Source organism: Oncorhynchus mykiss, chromosome 6 (assembly GCF_013265735.2).
Source record: "Oncorhynchus mykiss isolate Arlee chromosome 6, USDA_OmykA_1.1, whole genome shotgun sequence".
NCBI classification, from domain to species: domain Eukaryota; kingdom Metazoa; phylum Chordata; class Actinopteri; order Salmoniformes; family Salmonidae; genus Oncorhynchus; species Oncorhynchus mykiss.
This window is the reverse complement of record NC_048570.1, coordinates 66,946,365-66,974,321: the sequence shown is the minus strand read 5'-3', so window position 1 is coordinate 66,974,321 and position 27,957 is coordinate 66,946,365. Positions and strand designations below refer to the sequence as shown.

At 43.7% G+C, this 27,957-nt stretch overlaps 1 long non-coding RNA gene across 5 annotated transcripts in view; it reads left to right on the top strand.

The window, feature by feature from the left end:
- The first annotated feature begins 3,290 nt into the window (after positions 1-3,290).
- The window catches only part of LOC110526398, a 48,075-nt gene continuing 23,408 nt past the window's right edge, over positions 3,291-27,957 (top strand). For 2 of the 5 annotated variants that reach the window (XR_005052205.1, XR_005052204.1), the window contains exons 1-3: positions 3,292-3,546; positions 4,835-4,933; positions 13,042-13,179. This is a non-coding gene — a long non-coding RNA (uncharacterized LOC110526398). Of the gene's footprint in view, positions 3,547-4,834; positions 4,934-13,041; positions 13,180-27,957 lie in introns of all 5 variants that reach the window. The other 3 variants (XR_005052203.1, XR_005052206.1, XR_002473947.2) reach the window with 3 other exon arrangements.

Below are 27,957 nucleotides of genomic sequence, written 5' to 3'. Positions count from 1 at the left end.
CGTTTCATCTTCAATGCCCTTGCTGATGGAAGGAGGTTTTCACTTAAAATCTCACGATACATGGCCCCATTCATCCTTTCCTTTACACGGATCAGTCGTCCTGGTCCCTTTACAGAAAAACAGCCCCAAAGCATGATGTTTCCACCCCCATGCTTCACAGTAGGTATGGTGTTCTTTGGATGCAACTCAGCATTCTTTGTCCTCCAAACACGACGAGTTGAGTTTTACCAAAAAGTTATATTTTGGTTTCATCTGACCATATGACATTCTCCCAATCTTCTTCTGGATCATCCAAATGCTCTCTAGCAAACTTCAGACGGGCCTGGACATGTACTGGCTTAAGCAGGGGGACACGTCTGGCACTGCAGGATTTGAGTCCCTGGCGGCGTAGTGTGTTACTGATGGTAGGTTTTGTTACTTTGGTCCCAGCTCTCTGCAGGTCATTCACTAGGTCCCCCCATGTGGTTCTGGGATTTTTGCTCACCGTTCTTGTGATCATTTTGACCCCACGGGGTGAGATCTTGCGTGGAGCCCCAGATCGAGGGAGATTATCAGTGGTCTTGTATGTCTTCCATTTCCTAATCATTGCTCCCACAGTTGATTTCTTCAAACCAAGCTGCTTACCTATTGCAGATTCAGTCTTCCCAGCCTGGTGCAGGTCTACAATTTTTTTCTAGTGTCCTTCGACAGCTCTTTGGTCTTGGCCATAGTGGAGTTTGGAGTGTGACTGTTTGAGGTTGTGGACAGGTGTCTTTTATACTGATAACAAGTTCAAACAGGTGCCATTAATACAGGTAACGAGTGGAGGACAGAGGAGCCTCTTAAAGAAGACTCTTACAGGTCTGTGAGAGCCAGAAATCTTGCTTGTTTGTAGGTGACCAAATACTTATTTTCCACCATAATTTGCAAATAAATTCATTAAAAATCCTACAATGTGATTTCTGGATTTCTTTTTCTCATTTTATCTGTCATAGTTGAAGTGTACTTATGATGAAAATTACAGGCCTCTCTCATCTTTTTAAGTGGGAGAACTTGTACACTTGGTGGCTGACTAAATACTTTTTTGCCCCACTATAGTTTAATCTAAGAAGGATAACTTTTTTAATGTTTTAAAATTTACATTTTTATGAAATTCACTGAGGAGGATGGTCCTCCCTTCCTCCTCCGAGGAGCCTCCACTGACTGGGATGTGAACATTAAGCTACTGTTAGGATTAGGGTTGAACATAAGGCTAGGGTCAGGCCTACACTCTTAGAAAAAAAGAGTTCCAAAAGGGCTCTTCGGCTGTCCTCATAGGAGAACCATTTTTTGATTCCAGGTAGAACAATTTTGGGTTCCATGCAGAACCCTTTGTGGAAAGGGTTCTACATGGAACCCAAAATGGTTCTACTTAGAAACAAAGGGGTTCTACCTGGAACCATCAAGGGTTCTTCAAAGGGTTCTCCTATGGGGGCCACCAAATAACACTTTTAGGTTCTAGATAGCACCTTTTTTCCTAAGTGTGTAGCATAACACTAACCCTAATCTTGGCATAAACCAAATATGGCTCCTCCACATTTGAATTCCCATTCAACCCCTGGTGATATCCAAAATGAGAGACATGACGCTATTATCACCAAGAGCAGAGATGGCACAAGGCAACGTCACAAGGTAAACAACAGTACGTCAACCTAAAAACAGAAGACACTTTTAACTAAAGCTGTCAACACATAGACCTATTTGCATGCAGTGCTTCCACTAAAGTCCTGCTCAAGAATATTGACAAGACATTGCAATGTCAAAGGTGATTATTTCAAAACGTGAAAAATAAGGAAAGGCTTTTATTGAATCTCACAAATTTGCACAAATTCCAGCCTCTGAGGCATCAGCCTAATCCGAAATTGTTGTTACACAATCCACTAAACTCTGCAGGTGATTATGTTGCACAGCATTCAATAGTCTACTGTGAAATGATTAAAGCCTGTCTCTCCTGGACTGGTGATAATCAATCTAACCTTCATACATTGACTATTTATCCAACCAGAACATTTACTGCATATGCAGAAAATGAATAAGAACTGGAAATTGATAACTACAATCGTTAGTGGCATGATATGCACAGAATAGGGAGAACAACAAGGTGTGTGTAAAATATCCTTTGAGATTATCAGGAAAGGATGAATGTGATTTGCAAGCAGCTTTTTATTGGTTTGTGTTGCACTGCATTAGCAAAACAGAGATCTCACAGGCATGCAATATTGTCTTTGTGAATTAAACAGTTTCCTCTGGGCAAGCAGATTTTTAACAATTTGTCTAGTTCCCGTTGTGACGCAGGGTCTTATAAATGTTTATGAGGCTCAGAAGCTCTGCAGTTCACAGCACATTATAAGAAATAATATTGTTAGCAATCAGTTTCAGTATCTCTTATTCATCATGCACCCTGATAGCCGTTTAAGGCCAGGGAGTTTAAGGCAGGAAACAAATATGCTCATAATAAACAGGAATAGAGAGAAGGCAATTTTCAAGTCAATAATCTAGTAATATAGCAATCATGCGGCTTTCAGCACGTTTTGCCTTATGATTCTCAACATGAACACATTCCAAGCTTACTGGGCATAGAGGAGCTGCATATAACTATCAATATATTCTGCCCATTACTTTATATTCTTCATGAAACAAAGGACCTTTGGAAATTCAATTTCAATAAAGTGTCCTATATTTGCAAGGGAAAGAGGTTCCAAGGAGATGAAACCACTGTGGAGGCAGAATGTTATGAGAACATCAGACCACATGGGCTATTTTCAGTTGTAAGGGCCAGACATAAAAGGCAAAGTGTGATATCACTGACCATACTTGGAATAAGGTGCAAGTAAAACAATTATAATAACACACAATCTGGACATTCCATTTTCTGATCTGTACAGGTACAGTGGTAGCCTATAGAGAAATCTGGAATAGATAATAACTTAGTTTTTTGTTGATTTTAATATTGCATTTAGCATTATACATGTGTGACTGTCACTAAAACAAATAGTTCTACTTTAATTCATCACTGCCTAAAAAGGTTGTCACACTCAAACAATATTTGCATCTGCCAGTCCCAAACGACAAAGGACAACAAAGGGGCCAGTCCAACGGACAGTTATGCACGCTCGTCATAACCCAACCGCTAGTTAGCTGTGCAAGTTTCCATGGAAATCTGGGACTTTCACTCTCAAAACAAAATTGGTTCACGCCTCCTCGTGGCAATGTTTACACTGTGATTGGTTCTAAAGACAACGCGCTTCACAAAATCATTGCCCGATTGGCTAGTATCTCTTTTGGAAGTGGAACTGACAGGATGTGCAGGTGCAGAAGCGGGAGATGGGGGCTTCCAGGCGGGTAACGTTTTAATGTGGTGACAGCGGTTAAAAACGGAACATAATAAGTTTACCACTGCATTTATAATGCAAAGTAGAATGGAGACTTTCACTTGCTGAAAGTTGATTAAATCTGTGCAAGGCGCCTCATAAAGCCACTTGTCATATCCGAAACCGAATGAAATGATAAGCAGCCGGAGTGCAACAGGTAATGAAGACAACACAACCATGTTAGCTAGCCAGCTAACGGAATTAGCCACATAATGATATAGCTATAAGCTAACGTTACCTATTTGGCTGCCAACGTTAGGCGACTTCGTGGTCTTTCAAGAAGTTGATACTGCCTGTGGGTTTATAGCCATATCCTGGAAAACACTTTTGTCACTGTTTGTCAAAGTAGCTAGCTGGGTTGCTGCTACTATCTATCCATTTCACTCAGGAGATCTTGCTGAGGCTCGTGATGCAAAACACTGCCACAAAGATTTGTAATGAAGGTTGTGCCTCAGATAGGTGCGTGCTGTTTGCAGGTTGTGAAGTTAGCTAGTTCTAAATGTAATTTAAATGCTTTAGCATTTGTTAACGAACTAAACATTTTATACAAACTTGTGGCTAAACCTCCCGTTAAAGATATATTTTATCTCTTTCTCACTCTCTTGCTCTCCTCTTGCTTTCTCTCTCCATCTCGATCTGGAGTTGGTTCAATCTAATCCAGAATATGACTTGGTCAGAAGTGAGATAAGAAAGATTGGGGGTGGTGTTGTGTAAACATCAATATGAATTAAATGGACAGCACCACCACTATCAAGATCATTCTCCAGGTCAAGGCTACTCTGCAGCAAGACATGATTTATTCTCATTTCCTTTTTTCATGACTTATTTTCATTTCCATGATTTCAGAAGATTTTGATGCAGCTCACTCACACATACCCACAAATAGAGTTGTTTTAAACCTCTGAGTTGTGGGCATTTTCATTTGTTCTTTCCCCAAATCTCACCTGCTCCTTTGGTGCACAGTTTCTCTTTATCTGCCATTGTTATAACTTATTAGTTGTCGGAGTGAAATGTGTTTTATAGGCCGCTCTTCAAAGAGAGGCTATGCTCCCTAGATTAATTACTGCTGTTAGAGAGAATGTAACAAGGCATTGTGGTCTGAAGCAAGGGACTCTGGGTAAGTTTTGCAGCACATAATTAAAAATGAAGTGAAAAACAAGGGCTTTACGCACCTGAGGATTCAGGTATGTTATTAAAGCCATTTATTGTGTGGGCTGCTGCACTTCTCGACAGTCACAGTCCCTATGAGAGGAGCTGACGAGCATCAGTGGCCAGCTCAGACACTGATGCCCGCACTGAAATCCCATCCCTGTTTTTTTTTTACGGCGTCTCTCTCAACATGGTACTGTAGGCAATGTCACAATTTTCTGTTTTAGTTAAAGGTTTGTCATTGTGTCCATGCATCAATTGTGTTGATGGTAATATGTGTTTATTTGTGTTGATAGATTACCAGTCAGAAACTCCTGGTGGAATTCTGGAACCTTTACCACAAGCGCCTTCGACGCATTGACCAATCAGATCACAGCCGGGAGGAGGCTCTGCAGGTAAACTGGTAATGGCGGTGATGCTCCTTGGATGTTTGGATGTGCTGGGGCAAGTGTGTTATTTCCACTAATGAACCGATCTTGCAATGTGATGCATATGTGTGAGAATAAGCTAGAAAATGGTTAGGCCTACGTTATGATACAGACACTTAGTGACAGGCCTTTTATGGCAACTGTAACTGCTGGCCCTGCATGTGAAGTCTGAGGAGGGACAACAGACTGGGCCTGACAAGGGCAGGGAGGAAACTTGGTGTTTTAGAGACTTATAATGCTATTAGCCTAGTGCATGGCTGCTAAAAGGTATAGTGCCATAATGAAAGCATGACAGGTTGATCAATGTTGTTAAGAGAATTACCGTCTTTACATCAAAAAGCTTTTTGGGTTATTTTTTAACTATCCCATTAAGTGGCCTTTATTGAATATCTTTACATCTCGGGAAAATGTACCTTTTAGTCAATGCTCATCAGTAAAAGTGGAATAAAATATTTGTTATGACGTAAAAAGTAATTTCCCTACCTGTGCATGCTCTTAGTCCTTGTAAGTCTATTACTAATTCATTTTCCTTCTCCTCAACATTTAAAGATTTTCATATTCATCTCCACTAAAGAATGAGGAAAGTGATGAGGATGAGCCAATTCCGCTGCTCTCTCTCTCCCTCTTTGCATGTCATGTCAGTGGCTATGGGATGGGGTTGGCTGTGTGGGTGGGGGGGTGGCTGCACACCTTGAGGACTGGGCTTGATGACGGCTGATGAAAGTTTTAGTGAGCCAAGCCTGTCTCTTTGACTCTAATCACCAGAGGAAAGCTCCTTCTCTCAGAAGTATCCTCTCCACGGTCGAAGCAATGGCGGAGTTTGGAAACAACACAGCCTCTCATTTCAACTGCATTTATCTTTGGTTTGGGGAAATCCTGTTTGATTCACCGCCTCTGACAGCCTCGGCTCTGGAAACACAAAACAAGCCTTTTAGAACTCTTGTCAAGGATTCAAAGAAGGACTAGTACAGTATATTAACATCTCTATTGCCTGTCCTGTAAAGCAGTGAGCTAAGAGTTTAATTAGATTACATAGCATACACTATCTAATTTACTTGATAATTACCATCAGAGGGGTATGTCATACTCATTTAGGTATTTTCAAAATGATCTCTATCCAGTTCTGTAAGTTCAAAAATGTTTAACTTATTCTGTAGTACGTACAGTGCATTCGGGAAAAGTATTCAGACCCCTTGACCTTTTCCACATTTTGTTACGTTACAGCCTTATTCTAAAATTGATTTAATTATGTTTTTCCCTCATCAATCTACACACAATACCCTATAATGAAAGTGAAAACAGGTTTATAGACATGAATGCACATTTATTAAAAATAAAAAACACAAAAACCTTATTTAACTAAGTATTCAGAGCCTTTGCTATGAGTCTTGAAATTGAGCTCAGATGCATTCTGTTTCCATTGATCATCCTTGAGATGTTTATACAACTTGATTGAGTCCACTTGTGGTAAATTCAATTGATTGGACATGATTTGGAAAGGCACACACCTGTCTATGTAAGGTCCCACAGTTGACAGTGCATGTCAGAGCAAAATCCAAGCCATTAGGTCGAAGGAACTGTCTGTAGAGCTCAGAGACAGTGTCGAGGCACAGACCTGGGGAAGGCTACCAAAAAATGTCTGTAGCATTGAAGGTCCCCAAGGACACTGTGGTCTCCATCATTCTTAAATGGAAGACGTTTGGAACCACCAAGACTCTTCCTAGAGCTGGCTGCCCGGCCAAACCTTCCAGAAGGACAACCATCTCTGCAGCACTCCACCAATCAGGCCTTTATGCTAGAGTGGCCAGACAGAAGCCACTCCTCAGTAAAACGCACATGACAGCATGCTTGGTGTTTGCCAAAAGGCACCTAAAGGACTCGCAGACCATGAGAAACAAGATTCTCTGGTCTGATGAAACCAATATTGAACTCTTTGGCCTGAATGCCAAGCGTCATGTCTGGAGGAAACCTGGCACCATCCCTACGGTGAAGCATGGTGGTGGCAGCATCATGCTGTGGGGATGTTTTTCAGTGGCAGGGACTGGTAGACTAGTCAGGATCGAGTGAAAGATGAATGGAGCAAAGTACAGAGAGAACCTTGAAAACCTGCTCAGGACCTCAGACTGGGGCGAAGATTCACCTTCCAACAGGACAACGACCCTAAGCACACAGCCAAGACAAAGCAGGAGTGGCTTCGGGAGAAGTCTCTGCATGTCCTTGTGTGGCCCAACCAGAGCCTGGACTTGAACCCAATAGAACATCTCTGGAGAAACCTGAAAATAGCTGTGCAGCGGCACTCTCCATCCAACCTGACCGAGCTTGAGAGGATCCCCAAATACAAGTGTACCAAACTTGTATCGTCATACCCAAGAAGACTCAAGGGTGTAATCGCTGCCAAAGGTGCTTCAACAAATAACTGAGTAAAGGCTCTGAGTACTTATGTAAATGTGATATTTCCACAAAACTTTTTGTTAAATTAAAAAACCTGTTTTTGCTTTGTCGTTATGTGGTATTGTGTGTAGATTATTTAATCAATTTTAGAATGGATTTTAGAATAAGGCTGTAATATTTCCAAAATGTGGAAAAAGTCAAGGGGTCTGAATACTTTCTGAATGCTCTGTAAGCGTAGAGTAGACCCATGGCCTGTAAGGACCTTTATTGATGGCTTGTAGACTGTCCCCTGCTCTCTGCTCTCTGCCTCAGTACCAGTATGTGTGTAGAGGTGTCTCTTGGACCCCATATCTCCTTTCAGTCCCTGGTCTCAGTGGGCCATTTATCTGGCCATATTGAGAAGCCCCAACAGCCGTTGTTTCCAAGTGTCTGTTGTTTCCAAGTTACCATATTAGCCATCATTTAGGGAGTGTAAACAGTGGTCCACATTGTAAAAAACACCTCCTCCCCCTTTCCTACCACAAAGATTTCAGCTACCATGCTTTTATAGAGTAACATCTCTTAACCTGACAGAGACTGAAGAGTCAAGCTGCTCCCCAGTGCATTGTGGGTACACAAGCATGTTGGCGATATGAGGTTTCTCTTTGACCAATGGAAGGACAAGCCCAGGCTTGATCAATGTATTCTAACACTCCAAACCTCACAGCTAGTCCTAATCAGTATCTGCAGTGAATAACAGAGATAAGCTATGTGAGGTCTTTGGCTTTACTGGACATTGTGTGATGTGACTTTTACCACATTTAAGAAAATAAATGATTGATTACTATCTCTCACAAGTGCAGTTATGATCCAGTGGTGTTGAGGGATGCCATCCCTTCAATATCTTCTCAAGGAAGATAGGGGCTTGGAGGGGGAGTGTGTAAGTGAAAGCGGTCATCCCCCTCTTCATAGGGGGAGACACTCTAGACCAAAACTGTTACAGACCTATATCTATCCCATGCAAATTAATCCCCCAAAAACATTTCCCCTGCATTTCAGCCTTGCCACAAAAGGACCAGCTGACATCATGTCAGTGATTCTCTCGTTAACCCAGGTGTGAGTGTTGACGATGACAAGGCTGGAGATCACTTTGTCATGCTGATTGAGTTTGAATAACAGACTGGAAGCTTCAAAAGGAGGGTGGTGCTTGGAATCATTGTTCTTCCGCTGTCAACCATGGTTACCTGCAAGGAAACGTGCCATCATCATTGCTCTGCACAAAAAGGGCTTCACAGGCAAGGATATTGCTGCCAGTAAGATTGCACCTAAATCAACCATTTATCGGATCATCAAGAACTTCAAGGAGAGTGGTTCAAATGTTGTGAAGAAGGCTTCAGGGCACCCAAGAAAGTCCAGCAAGTGCCAGGACCGTCTCCTAAAGTTGATTCAGCTGCGGGATCGTGGCACCACCAGTACAGAGCTTGCTCCTCAGAAATGGCAGCAGGCAGGTGTGAGTGCACCTGCACGCACAGAGAGGCGAAGACTTTTGGAGTATGGCCTGGTGTCAAGAAGGGCAGCAAAGAAGCCGTTTCTTTTCAGGAAAAACATCAGGGACACACTGATATTCTGCAAGGGTACAGGGATTGGACTGCTGAGGACTGGGGTAAAGTCATTTTCTCAGATGAATTCCCTTTCCGATTGTTTGGGGCATCTGGAAAAAAGCTTGTCCGGAGAAGACAAGGTGAGCGCTACCATCAGTCCTGTGTCATGCCAACATAAAGCATCCTGAGACCATTCATGTGTGGGGTTGCTTCTCAGCCAAGGGAGTGAGCTCACACACAATTTTGCCTAAGAACACAGCCATGAATAAAGAACGGTACCAACACATCCTCCGAGAGCAACTTCTCCCAACCATCCAGGAACAGTTTGGTGGCGAACAATGCCTTTTCCGGCATGATGGAGCACCGTGCTATAAGTGGCTCGGGGAACAAAACATCGATATTTTTGGTCCATGGCCAGGAAACTCATCAGACCTTAATCCCATTGAGAACATTAAAAATAAGATTTTGTTCTTAACTGACTTGCCTAGTTAAATAAAGGTAATAAATACAATTCCTGCAGAATCAATGCTTGGAGTTTGTCAGAATTTGTGGGGTTTTGTTTGTCCACCCGCCTCTTGAGAATTGACCTGCTCCAGAGCCTTTCCGTTCACCTTCACACTCCTGGGCCAGACTACACTCAATCATATGACCCACTGAAGAGATGAGTCTTCAGTAAAGACTTAAAGGTTGAGACAGAGTCTGTGTCTCTCACATGGGTAGGCAGACCATTCCATAAAAATGGAACTCTATAGGAGAAAGCCCTACCTCCAGCTGTTTGCTTAGAAATTCTAGGGACAATTAGGACGCCTGTGTCTTGTGACAGTAGCGCACGTGTAGCTATGTACGGCAGGACCAAATCTGAGCGATAGGTAGGAGCAAGCCCATGTAATGCTTTGTAGGTTAGCAGTAAAAGCTTAATCAGCCCTTGCCTTAACAGGAAGCCAGTGTAGGGAGGCTAGGACTGGAGTAATATGATCAAATATTTTTGTTCTAGTCAGGATTCTAGCAGCCGTATTTAGCACTAACTGAAGTTTATTTAGTGCTTTATCCGGGTAGCCGGAAAGTAGAGCCTTGCAGTAGTCTAACCTAGAAGTAACAAAAGCATGGATTCATTTTTCTGCATCATTTTTGGACAGAAAGTTTCTGATTTTTGCAATGTTACGTAGATGGAAAAAAGCTGTCCTTGAAACAGTCTTGATATGTTCGTCAAAAGAGAGATCAGGGTCCAGAGTAACGCAGAGGTCCTTCACAGTTTTATTTGAGACGACTGTACAACCAATCAAGATTAATTGTCAGATTAATTTGGGACTTCACCGTGTTTCATTGAAATGTACAGCTGTGTGTCATCCGCATAGCAGTGAAAGTTAACATTATTATGTTTTCGAATGACATCCCCAAGAGGTAAAATATATAGTGAAAACAATAAAAGCCTTGAAAAAAATCTATATGTCTTTGCTAGGTAAAGCCCTGCCTTATCTCAGCTCACTGGTCACCATAGCAACACCCACTCCAGCAGGTATATTTCACTGGTCACCCCCAAAGCCAACTCCACCTTTGGCTGCCTTTCCTTCCAGTTCTCTGCTGCCAATGACTGGAACGAATCGCAAAAATCACTGAAGCTGGAGACTCATATCTCCCTCACTAACTTTAAGCATCAGCTGACAGAGCAGCTTACACATCATTTTACCTGTACATAGCCCATCTGTAAATAACACACCCAACTACCACATCCCCATATTGTTATTTATTTTTCCTTTTCCTTTGCACCCCAGTATCTCTACTTGCACATTCATCTTCTGCACATCTATCACTCAAGTGTTTAATTGCTAAACTGTAATTATTTCACCACTATAGCCTATTTTATTGCCATACCTCCCTAATCTTACTTCATTTACACACACTGTATGTAGACTTTTGTGTTATTGACTATACGTTTGTGTCGCATTGCTTTGCTTTGTCTTGGCCAGGTCACAGTTGTCAATGAGAACTTGTTCTCAACTGGCCTACCTGGTTAAATAAAGGTTATATATATGTCTTATATATAATAATATATAAGACTGCTTTACCAAAGGCCGCACTCTGTCAATCCACAGGGATCCTAATGCTTGATGCTTCTAACTATGAACTGTGTGTGTATGTGTGTGTGCTCCTTAGGAGACAGGAGATGTTGAGAGAAGGGTGCGATGAAGAACTGTCTGTTTGTGGTTGGCTGATGTGGCAGACGGCGTGCGTTGGGTGATACTTGATCTGATGTTAATGTGCTGCCATGTGTGAGGGAGGGAGGGAGGGAGTGAGTGTTTGACTGAGTGGAGAGAGGGAGAGAGGGGAGATGGGCAGATAATCCCGTCTGCCTGATGAGATTGAAGGCTGCGATTGATTGATCGCCTAATCATAGCAGGAAATGGGCCTGAAAATGAATGGGACACTGCCCTTGGCTTGCTGTGGACCTGGGCGGCTGGGTTGCAGGGGATGTTAGCTGCAGCAAGACATGGCCTTAATGTGCAAGGGAGCTGATTTCATTTGTGTCTGATATACAGTTATACGATCCTGGCTAAATGATCAAATAAAAAAAGGAAGAGGGGGAACATGGAAGGGGTGTAAATCAAGCTTTATTGCTGGAATATTACTTTTTCATGCCGTCTGAAATGGATGCTTTGAGAAAGGTGAAAGAATAAAAATCCAATATGAATTTGAATGTGGTGAGGCTGTGTGGTGGCCGAGATAGCCAGCCGCTGTCCTGGATGCAGCTGGGTGGCTGGCTATTGGTGTTATTGGATTATTATTTGTCATTATGAAGTTTGCATTATCTTCCTCATGGTCAGGATATTTGTTTTATAAAATTGCTCACAGCTGGGAGGCAGGATTATACACCTAAAATATAACATTCTGTGTTCTCTCTATTTCCCACTCTCTCTCTCTCTCTCTCTCTCTTATTTTCTCCCCCTCTTTCTCATCCCTCCTGCCCTACCTTTCCTCACACTCTCTCCCTTCTCCCCCTTGCCAGACGTTTCCTAACTCGCTCCCCCTCTCCATCCTCTTTTCCCTCTCACCTGCTCATTCTTTCAAACTGAGGGCAGAATTATTTAACAGAAAGGGGAACCTTTGATGTTGGCAGGACCCATGTTGGTACTCTCAAGGAACCTAATGCTGCTCCTCTCATCTATTAGTCACAGTAAGGACTCCCACATGCGTCTTTGGGGCTAGAGAATTAGCCCTCGAAGGGGGAGGGCCTTTCAATGTACGGTCCCCAGTTCACCGGGTGTGTGCTGCCAGTGCCCATCACCACGGGCTGATTGAGCTGGTGGGCTGGGCTTTGCATCAGGGCAGCATCAAACCCACCTGTTTGTGTTCTGTTTAAGTGAGGCGGGGCACTTGTCACTTCCACTTCACCTCCATCTCCACTCCTATAAAAGAGGCTTTGAAAAGCAAATACCCTTCAGTCTGATGGAGCATTTATCTCCATTTCTACCTGACGGCCGACAGAGCCATAATAATCCTATGTGTCCATCCCGCACTAAATTATAATCTGGGTCCAAACTGTCTGGGCTGTTCTGCAGATAGTCGGCATGTTCCTGCATAGGAATTAGTGTCAGAGCATCCATGTGTCTGGGCTGTGAAGATGCCGTGCTAGATCAGAGGTGGCATATGACTAATAGTACCCCTGGTGTTAGCAGAGCTCTAATATGGGAGGGGGGTTGGATGTCATGTGACAGGTTTTTTCCCGAACACCCCCTACATGTCCTGCTTGATGATCAGAGGGGCTGGCTGTCAGAGAGGGGATGGGGGCGGGACAGGAAAGGACACAACAGCAAGCTAGAAGAGTTGGTTCTGTCTCCCTCAAATACCTACCTGACTTACCTACCTGATGCCTACCACTTTCAAACTTTCTCTGACCATCACTGCTTGTTTTTGCTGTGTTCATACAAAGTGGTGTTTGAGAATGTGCTGTGTTTTTCTGAATGGATTTTTAAAAATCCCAACTGGTCATTCCGTCCTCCCTCCATAACAGTGGTGGGTAGCAGCAATCCATTTCAGTGTTGATATTCCAATAAACACCTAACAAAGGTCATGTCTGCTGTGCCCCTCTTCTCTGTCTCCCTCTAGAGCAAGGTGGGTGTGCTGCAGTCGTTTGTGTGGGACCTGAGTGAGCAGAATGAGGTTCTGCTCCAGGCGCTGGAGGCTGAGGAGGCGGAGGACCGGGCGGTGGAGGGGAGAACAGTCAGCCTTCACAAAGAGCTGGAGGTGAGTGATCAATGGCATTGATCAGCTAGTCAATCCAGCAGTCTATATCCCTCTCTGTTTACACCCTCAGTGCGCTGCTGTGTTAAACTGAGCGTGCTCTAAGCAGCCACCCCAGGGACCCTCTAAAAGCCCGCCTCACGCCCGCCATTGATTGACATGTCGATTAGCCTGGAAGCTGTTGACAGTGGGCTTGTTAGCCATCTTAAGCATTAATGATGATGGGGAGTGTTGGCCGCTAAGTTCAGGGTTATACTCTGACTATGGGGAAAGTCACATTCATAACTGTATAGACTGCTGACTGTGTGTGTGTTATGGATTGTCAAGGCTCATAGAATAAGCCTGGAGCTAGGCCGTCAGTGGGCTTGCAGGTGAGTTCAGAACAAGATAGGGGAAACAACCTCATCTGAGTCTTTCACTGGGAACAGCTAATCAATTTAAGATTGATTTACTCTCAGGCCCATGTATTGTTGAACTTGTTCCTGCACTGAACGATTGTTAAGATTTCCCCCAAATGTTATTAACTGGGCTTTTCATGCAAAATCAGCCGTATTCACTGTAGCTGGGCCTCAGGGTCGACACTGGAGCTGCTAACCACATGGTCTTCATTACAGATGAAATTGTCATGGAGACATCTGTATCACAGCTTATTAATCAGGTTTCATGCCTCAAAAACCTTTGGTTTGAGCACCTTGGCATTTCTCCCGTGAACAGTATAATGAGAACGGCAATTTTGGTGAACAGAAAGTTGCTTTTGTAGAAATTGGTATCCCCCTCCATTTCCCTGTAGACTCTATCCTGCGATGTAAAGGAAGCTGACAGTAATTGAGTAACGGTGAATTATGAACTAAGACAATAAGAAAAAGGATAAATGTGTTTGTATTGGATTGTTAAAATAAGCCCAGGCTGAGTTTGGGAAAGGGTGTGCCTGTTGGCCAAGTCAACGTTCTCTTTGTCTCTCTGTGTAGCTGACTGCCCCAGACCTTTCAGTCATTTCATATTCACAGGAATGGAATGTGGTTGACCTTCAACAGGCAGCATTAATTATGAAACCCAAAACTAATCTGCTCATTCATTATAGCAGCCCACTGAAGATAAGCGCGTAGAGCCTACATACACTGTTGTATATTATTTGAACATGCTGGAAAGAAACTCAATGCCATTACACAATACTGAATGTAGCACATACTGTGTTTGCCTGTTGGGTTTGAATTGGCAGTGCTTTCTAAAGCTAGAGCTTAATTGGTGCCAGGTTGTTCTTGGCATTGGAATGTTTTTTGTTTTTGCTCAGTTAGTCAACATTTCTCATGAATGTGTCTGTCATTTTGACTGGTTTTGAAGTGTGAATGCATGTATTGTGTTCCTCCTTTGTGAATCACTCACAGATCGGGTGTGTGTGTGTGTTGAAGCTAATCGTATGAAGTGTGTGCAGACACCACCACCACAAGCCCCAGCTCCAACCTCAAACCTGTTTCCCCTTTTATGCGTCATTTACGGCCTGTAAAAAGTTTGTTTAAAGCAGTTTATACATGATTTCTAAGAGTTCCCCCAGCTCCCCCAAATGTGTGTGGAGTTAAACAAACTCTTACCTTAATAGACAGCCAGTAATGGGGCTGCTAGGAGTCTAGGACCAGGCTGTGGGCTTGGGGGAGAGCTGGCTGATGGAAGTGGTTTGAGGTACGGTTAGAGCTTGTGCCACAACAAAACCACTAGCACTCCCCAAGCACAGAATAATTTTAACTGATGAGTTCCTCATCTGTTTTCACTGTGTTGTTTTGTCTCTTCCTTCAGTCTTCTTTCTCTGCTTCCAGATAAAACCTAGCCCGTCTTGGTCAGCGCATTAAAAGTTGTGGCGCCTCTTTACAAGATTGGCTTTAATCTTTTGCCTCTTCCTTGTCACCTCGAAACGTGTGGAGCCTGATATGATAATGATGTGGACCTGTCCATGGTATTAGAGTTAAGCTGGCTGATTAGGCTGCCCATCGATCAGTCTATCACTCAGTACTCCGCTCCATGCTGGCCAGACCAGGGCAGCTGGCAGGGAAGAAACACACTGCTGCTCTGAAGGACAGGGGCCACACACACACACACACACACACACACACACACACACACACACACACACACACGTACACAAAAAAAAATAATAATAATTTTTCATGAAGATGGACAGCCTTGAAGTTGCAAACTCTTTTGCTTTCATGCTAGAAGAATAATATGCTTGTGGCAATCTTTCAAATCTATTGAAAGCTCAAACATAGATAAAAAATGTGTAATACAATGTAGGTACGGAGTACAGTGTCCAGTAGCCATTGTGCATCTTATGCTTTTTCACACATAAAGGTATGCTGGTACAGTAGACATCCATTAAAAAGGGTTTGTTATTGTCTTTAAGAGTAGTGTAAGTTTTTACACTGGAGACATTGACCCTTCTTGCATTTATCCCTCATAATGGGTTTTCAGTTGCACATAGCTTTGAGTTTCTTCCATCTCACACTCTTCAAGGCAAGAGGCTAGAGTTGCCCGAATACCGAAACTTTAGTACTTTTTCAATACTAACTCATGAAAAATGGTGTTGTTACTTTCAGTACTTCTGTCAAAATGTGTCTCACAGATCAACTATCAGCGGCAGCCAATATCCCGTTATAGCGGGAGGCGTGCACCCCGCCGTGCCTGTTCCACTTAGCCTGCACTGGCAGTCTGAGCTGGATCATGTTAGGTCCCCACTCATGCTGCACAGAAGTTAACACTTGAATAATGTGATAAAGCATGTAGAAATGTAGAAATTGTTCATTATTGTTCTCAAAACAATGTCCAAACAGGCTAGAACACTTTACAATGCAAGAAGGTGCCGGTAGCTTCAAGCTTTGTAGACTAGCTTTCCTTACTAGATAACAATTAAAGATAACATCAATTCACTACCCTAGCACTTTGTTTGTGATAATATGCGAATCACAACGCAAAATATGCTGATTTCAAAGCTGATTGCCACTAAAAACTTTATTCATTCACTTATTCGGTCTCTCATGTCTCTTGCAAAGATTATCTATTGCCTTTTGGCTCATGAATGAATGAGCCAAATGGTTAAAGAAACAGAGCACATTTTTATAAAATAATCAACTTCTATGCAAATGTTGTTAAGTACAAAACAATACGATTGTCTGTAGCCCCATGAAATTAGCCAAAACAAGTGCAATAACTCAATGCATGCACACATTCCTGTCGAATATCAATTCACCTATATTGTGGATAAGCCTAGGCTACATCTTGAATTGCCCAGTTTATTCATAGAGATAAAATTATTACCATTATGTTATGTAGTTAGATTGCTAAAAACTCATTGATAGTATGTATAATTGATTCATTAATGCATACATGGCTGTAATGTAATGATATTGAACTCAAAAGTTAATGTGTCTGGATCAAGTTCTGTGATTCCTGGCTAATATGCCTTCTTTGTGCCGTGTTATAGTCTTGGTCTCGTTTTGGTATGGAGTATTGTTATACTAAACCTGGTAACGGTATCTAAGTCAATTCTAGTATCGTGACAACACTACAATGGGCTTTACAACAATGTTGTGAGTAGACAATGCAGAGAGCTGATGGAGAATGGACAAACTGTGCTGTTTTGCTTTGTTCTGCCAGCACAAATGCATGAATGGAATTAACCTAATTTAAATTTAGCCTTGACTCCCAATGTGTGAGTCAATTATACAACACATTAGGTAATGTAGACAATAGATTTTCTCCACACCTTGTTGTTCTGTAGGATCTGTAAAGCCAAGGCCTGCTGTGTATCCTGTAGTGATGGGGGAAAAATCTATACAGTTGCATATCGGGATATAATTTTTGATGATATATTGTATAGTTTTGACAGTATTGCAGCATTATATTTGTTTTCAGAATTTTTTTCTCATGTCTCTCTCCTTTCCCTCTGCAGCTGCAGGTGAGCAATATGTTTGGAACATCGAATTGCAATACATATCGAATTGTGAGAATCGCAGTACATATTGTATCGTGATAATGTCGTATCATGAGGTCCCTGGAAATTCCCAGCCCTAGTATCCTGAGAAGTTTGGTTCACTGGTTCACCTCCATGAGTGTTTCTTCTGTTTCTCACCTCTCTGTCAGAAATGAATGGATTGTGGCTGATGTTGCAAAGGTAGCGACAATGGAGAGAAAGCACCATGGCGACAAAAGGAGAGAAAAACTAGAGAAATTATTCAGGAGTGATACATACCTTGTCCTCCCTAACCTTTTGGAGAGAAAAACACTTAGACTTTAACCTCAAAGAAAAGGTTTTATGTGTGGAAACAAAGGTGTGTGCATAGCTGCTAGGAGTGGCTGAGGGTGAGGCAATGAAAGGTAGTGTGAGGGAGAGAGGTGCATGAGGATGAGGAGGAAGGGAAGGATAGAGAAGGGCGAGGAAGGGTGAGAGAGAGAGACTTCAATTCAGGAACAGAGTCATTAAGGTTCACAGCTGAAGAAAAGGCCAATTAAAGTTGAGTGTAGACCTACGTCTGGAGAAAAGCAGCGTTTGCAGGCCTTTTATCGGACCAGTGGGATCTCTCCCCAGTACACCTTGGGAATCATATCAACTTCCTGCCTGCCAACAATCCCAGTATCAGTCAGTATGGAGAAGATGTTTTAATTCATTTTTACCCTAGCTCATGGCAATGGTGCTTCAATACAGCCCCATTAAACTAGCATAGTGTAGCTTATTTTAAACATTTAAAATAAACGTGTATTTATCTTGTATGGTGACATTAGGCTGTCAATTGTTGTTTACCTTTCTTTGTTTTATCATTCTCGTTTTTATGGAGTAACACAGAGGTGTTGTTCCAATGTACTGGACATTAGGGCTGGAGATGGGAGTTGTAATGCTACTGGAATGTTATTGGTTAGATGTTACTCATTTGTTCATCTATCTTACCGTACAGTAATGGCTGCTGTGGCCTACTGCCTGTGGATGTTAGAGAAGCTGCAGGCCCAACCTAGTCCTCCTAATCAGCCCTGATAACAGGGAGAGAGTGAATAACCCAGGGCTCAGGAGAGCCACAGTGACAAAAAGCCATTGTAAAACAAAGTGAACAGAGGAAACGCTGCCAGAGTACCATCAGGCTATGTTTACTGAAACCCCTGAGCATCTATTCATCTGTTCATCCCAAACTCCCTCCTCTTCTCCCAGGCTTCAGCACAACTGGACCCAGCTGCTCCCTAGCTGTGTGTAGACTAGCCTAGACCAGCCCTGCCCAGTACCTGCTGACTGACTGACTGATCACAGGGCTGGGTAGGGCGGGTGAAGCAGGTTTGAGGGAGATCACTTTCGTTTTTCAGATGAGTTCATCTGATTCATCATACAGTACTTAGAATCCCCCAGAACTAGAGCATATTCATTCTGTTGAGGTAAACAGGATGTTGAGTTGTCCCTCACACGCTCTCTGTATTAATTAAACACACAGATGGATGTTGCAGCTAATTAGAGTAAAATGGGGCTCTGTGAGGGATGAAGTAGGATTTCCATAGGCTGTGATAGGTCTTGTCTGTGAAGAGCAGTTCAACTATGCGAGGTGGAGAGAGGTCAAGTAGTATGGTTGTTGATATCTTATGTTTGTGTTCTAAGACAAGGTGTTTGGGTATTTTATAAGTTATTGTAAGCAGCATGGAACATGAAGAGGCATTGGGACTGTCTACTACTCTCCATTGTGTGTGTGTGTGTGTTATGGATTGGTTGTGTGTGGGTTTTTGTGTGTGTGTGTGTGCAGATTATAGCAAATCAAATCAAATTTTATTTGTCACATACACATTGCTAGCAGATGTTAATGCGAGTGTAGCGAAATGCTTGTGCTTCTAGTTCCGACAATGCAGTCATAACCAACAAGTAATCTAACTAACAATTCCAAAACTACTGTCTTGTACACAGTGTAAGGGGATAAAGAATATGTACATAAGGATATATGAATGAGTGATGGTACAGAGCAGCATAGGCAAGATACAGTAGATGGTATCGAGTACAGTATGTACATATGAGATGAGTATGTAAACAAAGTGGCATAGTTAAAGTGGCTAGTGATACATGTATTACATAAGGATACAGTCGATGATATAGAGTACAGTATATACGTATGCATATGAGATGAATAATGTAGGGTAAGTAACATTATATAAGGTAGCATTGTTTAAAGTGGCTAGTGATATATTTACTTAATTTCCCATCAATTCCCATTATTAAAGTGGCTGGAGTTGAGTCAGTGTCAGTGTGTTGGCCGCAGCCACTCAATGTTAGTGGTGGCTGTTTAACAGTCTGATGGCCTTGAGATAGAAGCTGTTTTTCAGTCTCTCGGTCCCAGCTTTGATGCACCTGTACTGACCTCGCCTTCTGGATGATAGCGGGGTGAACAGGCAGTGGCTCGGGTGGTTGATGTCCTTGATGATCTTTATGGCCTTTCTGTAACATCGGGTGGTGTAGGTGTCCTGGAGGGCAGGTAGTTTGCCCCCGGTGATGCGTTGTGCAGACCTCACTACCCTCTGGAGAGCCTTACGGTTGAGGGCGGAGCAGTTGCCGTACCAGGCGGTGATACAGCCCGCCAGGATGCTCTCGATTGTGCATCTGTAGAAGTTTGTGAGTGCTTTTGGTGACAAGCCGAATTTCTTCAGCCTCCTGAGGTTGAAGAGGCGCTGCTGCGCCTTCTTCACAATGCTGTCTGTGTGAGTGGACCAATTCAGTTTGTCTGTGATGTGTATGCCGAGGAACTTAAAACTTGCTACCCTCTCCACTACTGTTCCATCGATGTGGATAGGGGGGTGTTCCCTCTGCTGTTTCCTGAAGTCCACAATCATCTCCTTAGTTTTGTTGACGTTGAGTGTGAGGTTATTTTCCTGACACCACACTCCGAGGGCCCTCACCTCCATCCCTGTAGGCCGTCTCGTCGTTGTTGGTAATCAAGCCTACCACTGTTGTGTCGTCCGCAAACTTGATGATTGAGTTGGAGGCGTGCGTGGCCACGCAGTCGTGGGTGAACAGGGAGTACAAGAGAGGGCTCAGAACGCACCCTTGTGGGGCCCCAGTGTTGAGGATCAGCGGGGAGGAGATGTTGTTGCCTACCCTCACCACCTGGGGGCGGCCCGTCAGGAAGTCCAGTACCCAGTTGCACAGGGCGGGGTCGAGACCCAGGGTCTCGAGCTTGATGACGAGCTTGGAGGGTACTATGGTGTTGAATGCCGAGCTGTAGTCAATGAACAGCATTCTCACATAGGTATTCCTCTTGTCCAGATGGGTTAGGGCAGTGTGCAGTGTGGTTGAGATTGCATTGTCTGTGGACCTATTTGGGCGGTAAGCAAATTGGAGTGGGTCTAGGGTGTCAGGTAGGGTGGAGGTGATATGGTCCTTGACTAGTCTCTCAAAGCACTTCATGATGACGGAAGTGAGTGCTACGGGGCGGTAGTCGTTTAGCTCAGTTACCTTAGCTTTCTTGGGAACAGGAACAATGGTGGCCCTCTTGAAGCATGTGGGAACAGCAGACTGGTATAGGGATTGATTGAATATGTCCGTAAACACACCGGCCAGCTGGTCTGCGCATGCTCTGACGGCGCGGCTGGGGATGCCGTCTGGGCCTGCAGCCTTGCGAGGGTTAACACGTTTAAATGTCTTACTCACCTCGGCTGCAGTGAAGGAGAGACCGCATGTTTTCGTTGCAGGCCGTGTCAGTGGCACTGTATTGTCCTCAAAGCGGGCAAAAAAGTTATTTAGTCTGCCTGGGAGCAAGACATCTTGGTCCGTGACTGGGCTGGATTTCTTCCTGTAGTCCGTGATTGACTGTAGACCCTGCCACATGCCTCTTGTGTCTGAGCCGTTGAATTGAGATTCTACTTTGTCTCTGTACTGACGCTTAGCTTGTTTGATAGCCTTGCGGAGGGAATAGCTGCACTGTTTGTATTCGGTCATGTTACCAGACACCTTGTCCTGATTAAAAGCAGTGGTTCGCGCTTTCAGTTTCACGCGAATGCTGCCATCAATCCACGGTTTCTGGTTAGGGAATGTTTTAATCGTTGCTATGGGAACGACATCTTCAACGCACGTTCTAATGAACTCGCACACCGAATCAGCGTATTCGTCAATATTGTTATCTGACGCAATACGAAACATGTCCCAGTCCACGTGATGGAAGCAGTCTTGGAGTGTGGAGTCAGCTTGGTCGGACCAGCGTTGGACAGACCTCAGCGTGGGAGCCTCTTGTTTTAGTTTCTGTCTGTAGGCAGGGATCAACAAAATGGAGTCGTGGTCAGCTTTTCCGAAAGGGGGGCGGGGCAGGGCCTTATATGCGTCGCGGAAGTTAGAGTAACAATGATACAAGGTCTTTCCACCCCTGGTTGCGCAATCGATATGCTGATAAAATTTAGGGAGTCTTGTTTTCAGATTAGCCTTGTTAAAATCCCCAGCTACAATGAATGCAGCCTCCGGATAAATGGTTTCCAGTTTGCAAAGAGTTAAATAAAGTTTGTTCAGAGCCATCGATGTGTCTGCTTGGGGGGGGATATATACGGCTGTGATTATAATCGAAGAGAATTCTCTTGGTAGATAATGCGGTCTACATTTGATTGTGAGGAATTCTAAATCAGGTGAACAGAAGGATTTGAGTTCCTGTATGTTTCTTTCATCACACCATGTCACGTTAGCCATAAGGCATACGCCCCCGCCCCTCTTCTTACCAGAAAGATGTTTGTTTCTGTCTGCGCGATGCGTGGAGAAACCCGTTGGCTGCACCGCCTCGGATAGCGTCTCTCCAGTGAGCCACGTTTCCGTGAAGCAAAGAACGTTACAGTCTCTGATGTCCCTCTGGAATGCTACCCTTGCTCGGATTTCATCAATCTTGTTGTCAAGAGACTGGACATTGGCAAGAAGAATGCTAGGGAGTGGTGCACGGTGTGCCCGTCTCCGGAGTCTGACCAGAAGACCGCCTCATTTCCCTCTTTTTCGGAGTCGTTTTTTTGGGTCGCTGCATGGGATCCACTCCGTTGTCCTGTTTGTAAGGCAGAACACAGGATCCGCGTCGCGAAAAACATATTCTTGGTCGTACTGATGGTGAGTTGACGCTGATCTTATGTTCAGTAGTTCTTCTCGACTGTATGTAATGAAACCTAAGATGACCTGGGGTACTAATGTAAGAAATAACACGTAAAAAAACAAAAAACTGCATAGTTTCCTAGGAACGCGAAGCGAGGCGGCCATCTCTGTCGGCGCCGGAAGTAGAAAAGCAGCAGTTTGCCCTACAGTGTCTCCTCTCGGGCCCAGCAGTTGTACCTGTGTGACAGGAAAAGCAGTCAGGTCGGTCCTCTTCAGACCACCTGTGTTCAACACCCACGTACAAACGCATACACACACAAGGAATAACCAAAGGTCATCATGATAGAGAAGCCATACCTTGGCTTGGGCCTATTTTCCCATTTATTTTAGACATATTAGTCTTCATTTAGTTTCACTCTCATTCCATATGGAGAATATTCTGCTCTTGTTCACAGGAGCGCTGAGTTTTTGTAGACTACCCTGGGTATAAACGCATGGATTATCTTTTGAAAGGTAATTAGACTTTCTCACTAAGTAGACTTGGAGACGTTTTCAGACCTCTGCTCCGCCTATCAAAGAACACAGGAATCTACATTACACAGCATTTTGCACGTCCACGGAGATTTGTAAGACATTTTACTACCTACTGTAGTGAAAGAGAGAGCCACTCAGCAAGGAAGAAGCCACTGCTCCGATACCGACATAAATAAGCCAGACTACGGTTTGCAACTGCACATGGTGACGAAGATCGTACTTTTTGGAGAAATGTCCTCTGGTCTGATAAAACAAAAATAGAACTGTTTGGCCATAATGACCATTGTTATGTTTGGAGGAAAAGGGGAGAGGCTTGCAAGCCGAAGAACACCATCCCAACCATGAAGTACGGGGGTGGCAGCATCATGAGGTGAGGGTGCTTTGCTGCAGGAGGGACAGGTGCACTACACAAAATAGATAGCATCATGAGGGAGGAATATTATGTGGTTATATTGAAGCAACATTTCAAGACATCAGTCAGGCAGTTAAAGACTGGTCGCAAATGGGTCTTCCAAATGGACAATGACCCCAAGCATACTTCCAAAGTTGTGGCAAAATGGCTTAAGGACAACAAAGTCAAGGTATTCGAGTGGCCATCACAAAGCCCTGACCTCAATCCCATAGAAAATTTGTGGGCAGAACTGAAAAAGCATGTGTGAGCAAGGAGGCCTTACAAACCTGACTCAGTTACACCAGCTCTGTCAGGAGGAATGGGCCAAAATTGACCCAACTTATTGTGGGAAGCTTGTGGAAGGCTACCCAAAATGTTTGACCCAAGTTAAACAATTTAAAGGCAATGCTACAAAATACGAATTGAGTGCATGTAAACTTCTGACCCACTGGGAATGTGATGAAAGAAATAAAATCACTCTGTACTATTATTCTGACATTTCACATTCTTAAAATAAAGTGGTGATCCCAAATGACCTAAAAAAAATGAATTTTTACTAGGATTAAACGTCAGGAATTGTGAAAAATTTAGTTTAAATGTATTTGGCTAAGGTGTATGTAAACTTCCGACTTATACTGTAACAAGTGGCTACTTGATAAAGAAAAGCGCTAATAAATATTAAATTGGGAAACTGTTGAAATTATGTGTCATGAATAATCTGTGGTGGAGGTATGGAAAACTCTTGAGCGTATGCATGTCCACCATTTCCTCCTATATGCAAGTGTGGGTGTATCAGTGTCTGTAGAAAGCCTAGGGCAACTTAAGAGTTAGGACATTTCCACAGAGATCACATGGAAAAGATCCATCAGACAAAGATACTAATTGGTGTGTGTGTGTGTGTGTGTGTGTACGGACAGGCACAGGGATGTACACCTAGCCAGGCGTGAGAGCAGTGTTGTGCGGCAGAGTGCTGTAATTTCTTTGATCATTTTTAATGGCCGCTCTTTCATGTGGGGCTGCGGCTCACACACATCTCCCTGCAGGTGTCATCTCATTCCTTCAGTTGTGGGATTAGTATGCGGCAGGCAATAAAAAGCCGGGCCATTACATTGTGCAGCGCACATACATAATCTCAACACACCAGGATCATTACCTTTTCAAAGGAGGATATCAGCTCAGGATTCAGAGAGAAAGAAAGAGAGAACAAGAGAAATGGAGAGGAACAAAAAAAGAGAGAGAGAGAGAGAGAGAGAGAGAGAGCTATCAATCAGCATTGGTGATAGGTAGTGTCAGTGTGCACAGTATGAGACAGGGTGAGTTCCTTCCAAAGCCATGTTGATATTACAGATGGGTAAACTGCTCGGTGTCTGAGAGGAACCTCTGTGGAATAATAACACACTCCTCAATCCACTGTGTGGAGATTCATACATAAATTATTCAGCCATTTCACCTTTCCCTCCATCTTGAATGTGTGTGGGTGACAACTGGAGCATGAGCTAATCTGATAAGATTCTGACAGGGAGACAGAGGCCTACCGCAACCCACCACCACAAAACTGAAACAGAATTAGTCAAACCAACAAAACCATCCATCGCCCCCGACTTCTGAAACTTACCGCAGCACATATGCTTTAGCAATACACAGTAAAACACATTCATACACTGAAATGTAATTCTTACAGTAGGCTCAAAGATGGCCGCTGTATGTCTTAGCTTGCTGTGGGTGTCCTAACAGGCCTTAGCCCTCCATCTCCTCCCATACAAGACCCAGTTTCCTTCGGTTACTGGAAAGCTGTCTATGAGGCATGAGGGAACGTTCCCTGTGAGCCCCTCACAAACACCCAAACCTGTGTAAGCCTAGCAGACAGGTAAGAGGTCTAACAGCAACTAAAAAGCCATTTTTATGACATGTGAAATCTGTACAGAGCAGTCAACTGTTTCATTATTCATAGTGCTCAGGAGGCCTTCCTTCTCTCTGCTTGTAGAGAAACACAGCCAGCTCCTTTTACCTCAGCAGGCTCGTTCAGCTCTATCCTCCGAGGCAGCCCACTGAAACCAGGTGTAATTTACACTCCATCTTTATCTATTTATTTGGATCTCTATAAACCCTGGTCTGTTATGACCATTGGGCAGAGGCAGAGCTTCTCTCCAGGCCTCAGAGTGTCTAGGAGGATAAGCAGGGTTGAACCTGTGAGGCCACAAGGGTTACAGTGAATAGAAAGGAAATGTCTTATCACTTTTTGCTACCTCTAAACATGATGCAATACAACAAAGATCCCAATGTAATGGTCTTCCTCAGATACACTACATCAGATATACCCTAGGGGTACGTCCAATGCCGTCAGGGGTAGGCCAAAAAATAAAATATATTCACATTTTCAAACAGTCCATTTATATTTTCCAACGGGGCTATACAGTTGGGTTTATTTCTCGACTGAATAGGCTCGTTTCACTGCCAAAAATAAAATCTAGTGTTCAGTGAAATAACAACACAATGTCAAATATAGGTGGCCTAGTCAAATAATTAACATCCAATCACATGAACCGTTGCTCTCTCGCGGGAATTCCACTAACAGTCCATATGTAGCCAAACGTAGCTGCTGCTCATGTTGGTCTCTGTACTTGTACTGATGGAGAAAAAAAACATGACAGGGAGACATAGTGGAGTGGTAACGCACGTGCAAGCAGTTGGGTACACTGCAGCATCCTCCGAGAGGCTCTTGCTGCCAAGGGAATGCCTGACAGCTTGAAAGACGTTTTGGACACTACACTGAAAATGGTTAACTTTATTAAAGCAACTAGCCTACCTGGTTAAATAAAGGTGAAATAAAATAAAAAAAATGTAACTTGTGTATATTTTCTGCACTATGCAATGATTAGGGCAGTGACCATGTAACCCTTTTACAACATGCAGAAGTGCGCTGGTTATCAAGGGGCAAAGTATTGACATGTTTTTTTAAATTGAGAAACGAGCTGAGTGTTCTTCATTGACCATCATTTTCCTTTCTCTGACCGCTTGCTTGATGACGAGTTTCTCAGACGACTGACCTATCAGGGTGATGTTTTTTCTCGCCTGATTGATCTGAATCTAGGATCACAGGGACTCTCCGCAACTATATTCAATGTGCAGGACAAAATTGAAGCTATGATTAAGAAGTTGGAGCTCTTCTCTGTCTGCATTAACAAGGACAACACAAAGGTCTTTCCATCATTCTATGATTTTTTTCTGTGCAAATGAACTCGAGCTTACGGACAATGTCAAATGTGATATAGCGAAGCACCTGAATGAGTTGGGTGCGCATATACGCAGGTACTTTCCCAAAACAGATGACACAAACAACTGGATTCATTATCCCATCCATGCCCTGCCTCCAGTCCACTTACCGATATCTGAACAAGAGAGCCTCATCGAAATTTCTGTGAAGGATGATTGGTCAGCACCGTGAGCAGGTGGGCTGAGGTTCTGGGAGGTGGAGGATGTGGGCAGGGAGGGCAGTGGGGCAGTCTCTAGCTAGCACCAGGGACGCTGTGCCCTTGTGTGCAAAGTTCTGTGAAAATTCTATTTAATCAGAAGCCACTGCCAGATTTCTCTGGCATGAATTTATTTGCAAATTATGGTGGAAAATAAATAAGTATTTGGTCAATAACAAAAGTTTATCTCAATACTTTGTTATATACCCTTTGTTGGCAATGACAGAGGTCAAACGTTTGCTGTAGTCTTCACAAGGTTTTCACACACTGTTGCTGGTATTTTGGCCCATTCCTCCATGCAGATCTCCTCTAGAGCAGTGATGTTTTGGGGCTGTTGCTGGGCAACACGGACTTTCAACTCCCTCCAAAGATTTTCTATGGGGTTGAGATCTGGAGACTGGCTGGGCCACTCCAAGAACTTGAAATGCTTCATACGAAGCCACTCCTTCGTTGCCCGGGCGGTGTGTTTGGGATCATTGTCATGCTGAAAGACCCAGCCACGTTTCATCTTCAATGCCCTTGCTGATGGAAGGAGGTTTTCATTCAAAATCTCACGATACATGGCCCCATTCATTCTTTCCTTTACACGGATCAGTCGTCCTGGTCCCTTTGCAGAAAAACAGCCCCAAAGCATGATGCTTCCACCCCCATGCTTCACAGTAGGTATGGTGTTCTTTGGATGCAACTCAGCATTCTTGGTCCTCCAAACACGACGAGTTGAGTTTTTACCAAAAAGTTATATTTTGGTTTCATCTGACCATATGACATTCTCCCAATCTTCTTCTGGATCATCCAAATGCTCTCTGGCAAACTTCAGACGGGCCTGGACATGTACTGGCTTAAGCAGGGGGACACGTCTGGCACTGCAGGATTTGAGTCTTTGGCGGCGTAGTGTGTGACTGATGGTAGGCTTTGTTACTTTGGTCCCAGCTCTCTGCAGGTCATTCACTAGGTCTCCCCGTGTGGTTCTGGGATTTTTGCTCACCGTTCTTGTGATCATTTTGACCCCACGGGGTGAGATCTTGCGTGGAGCCCCAGATCGAGGGAGATTATCAGTGGTCTTGTATGTCTTCTATTTCCTAATAATTGCTCCCACAGTTGATTTCTTCAAACCAAGCTGCTTACCTATTGCAGATTCAGTCGGCCCAGCCTGGTGCAGGTCTACAATTTTGTTTCTGGTGTCATTTGACAGCTCTTTTGGTCTTGGCCATAGTGGAGTTTGGAGTGTGACTGTTTGAGGTTGTGGACAGGTGTCTTTTATACTGATAACAAGTTCAAACAGGTGCCATTAATACAGGTAACGAGTGGAGGACAGAGGAGCC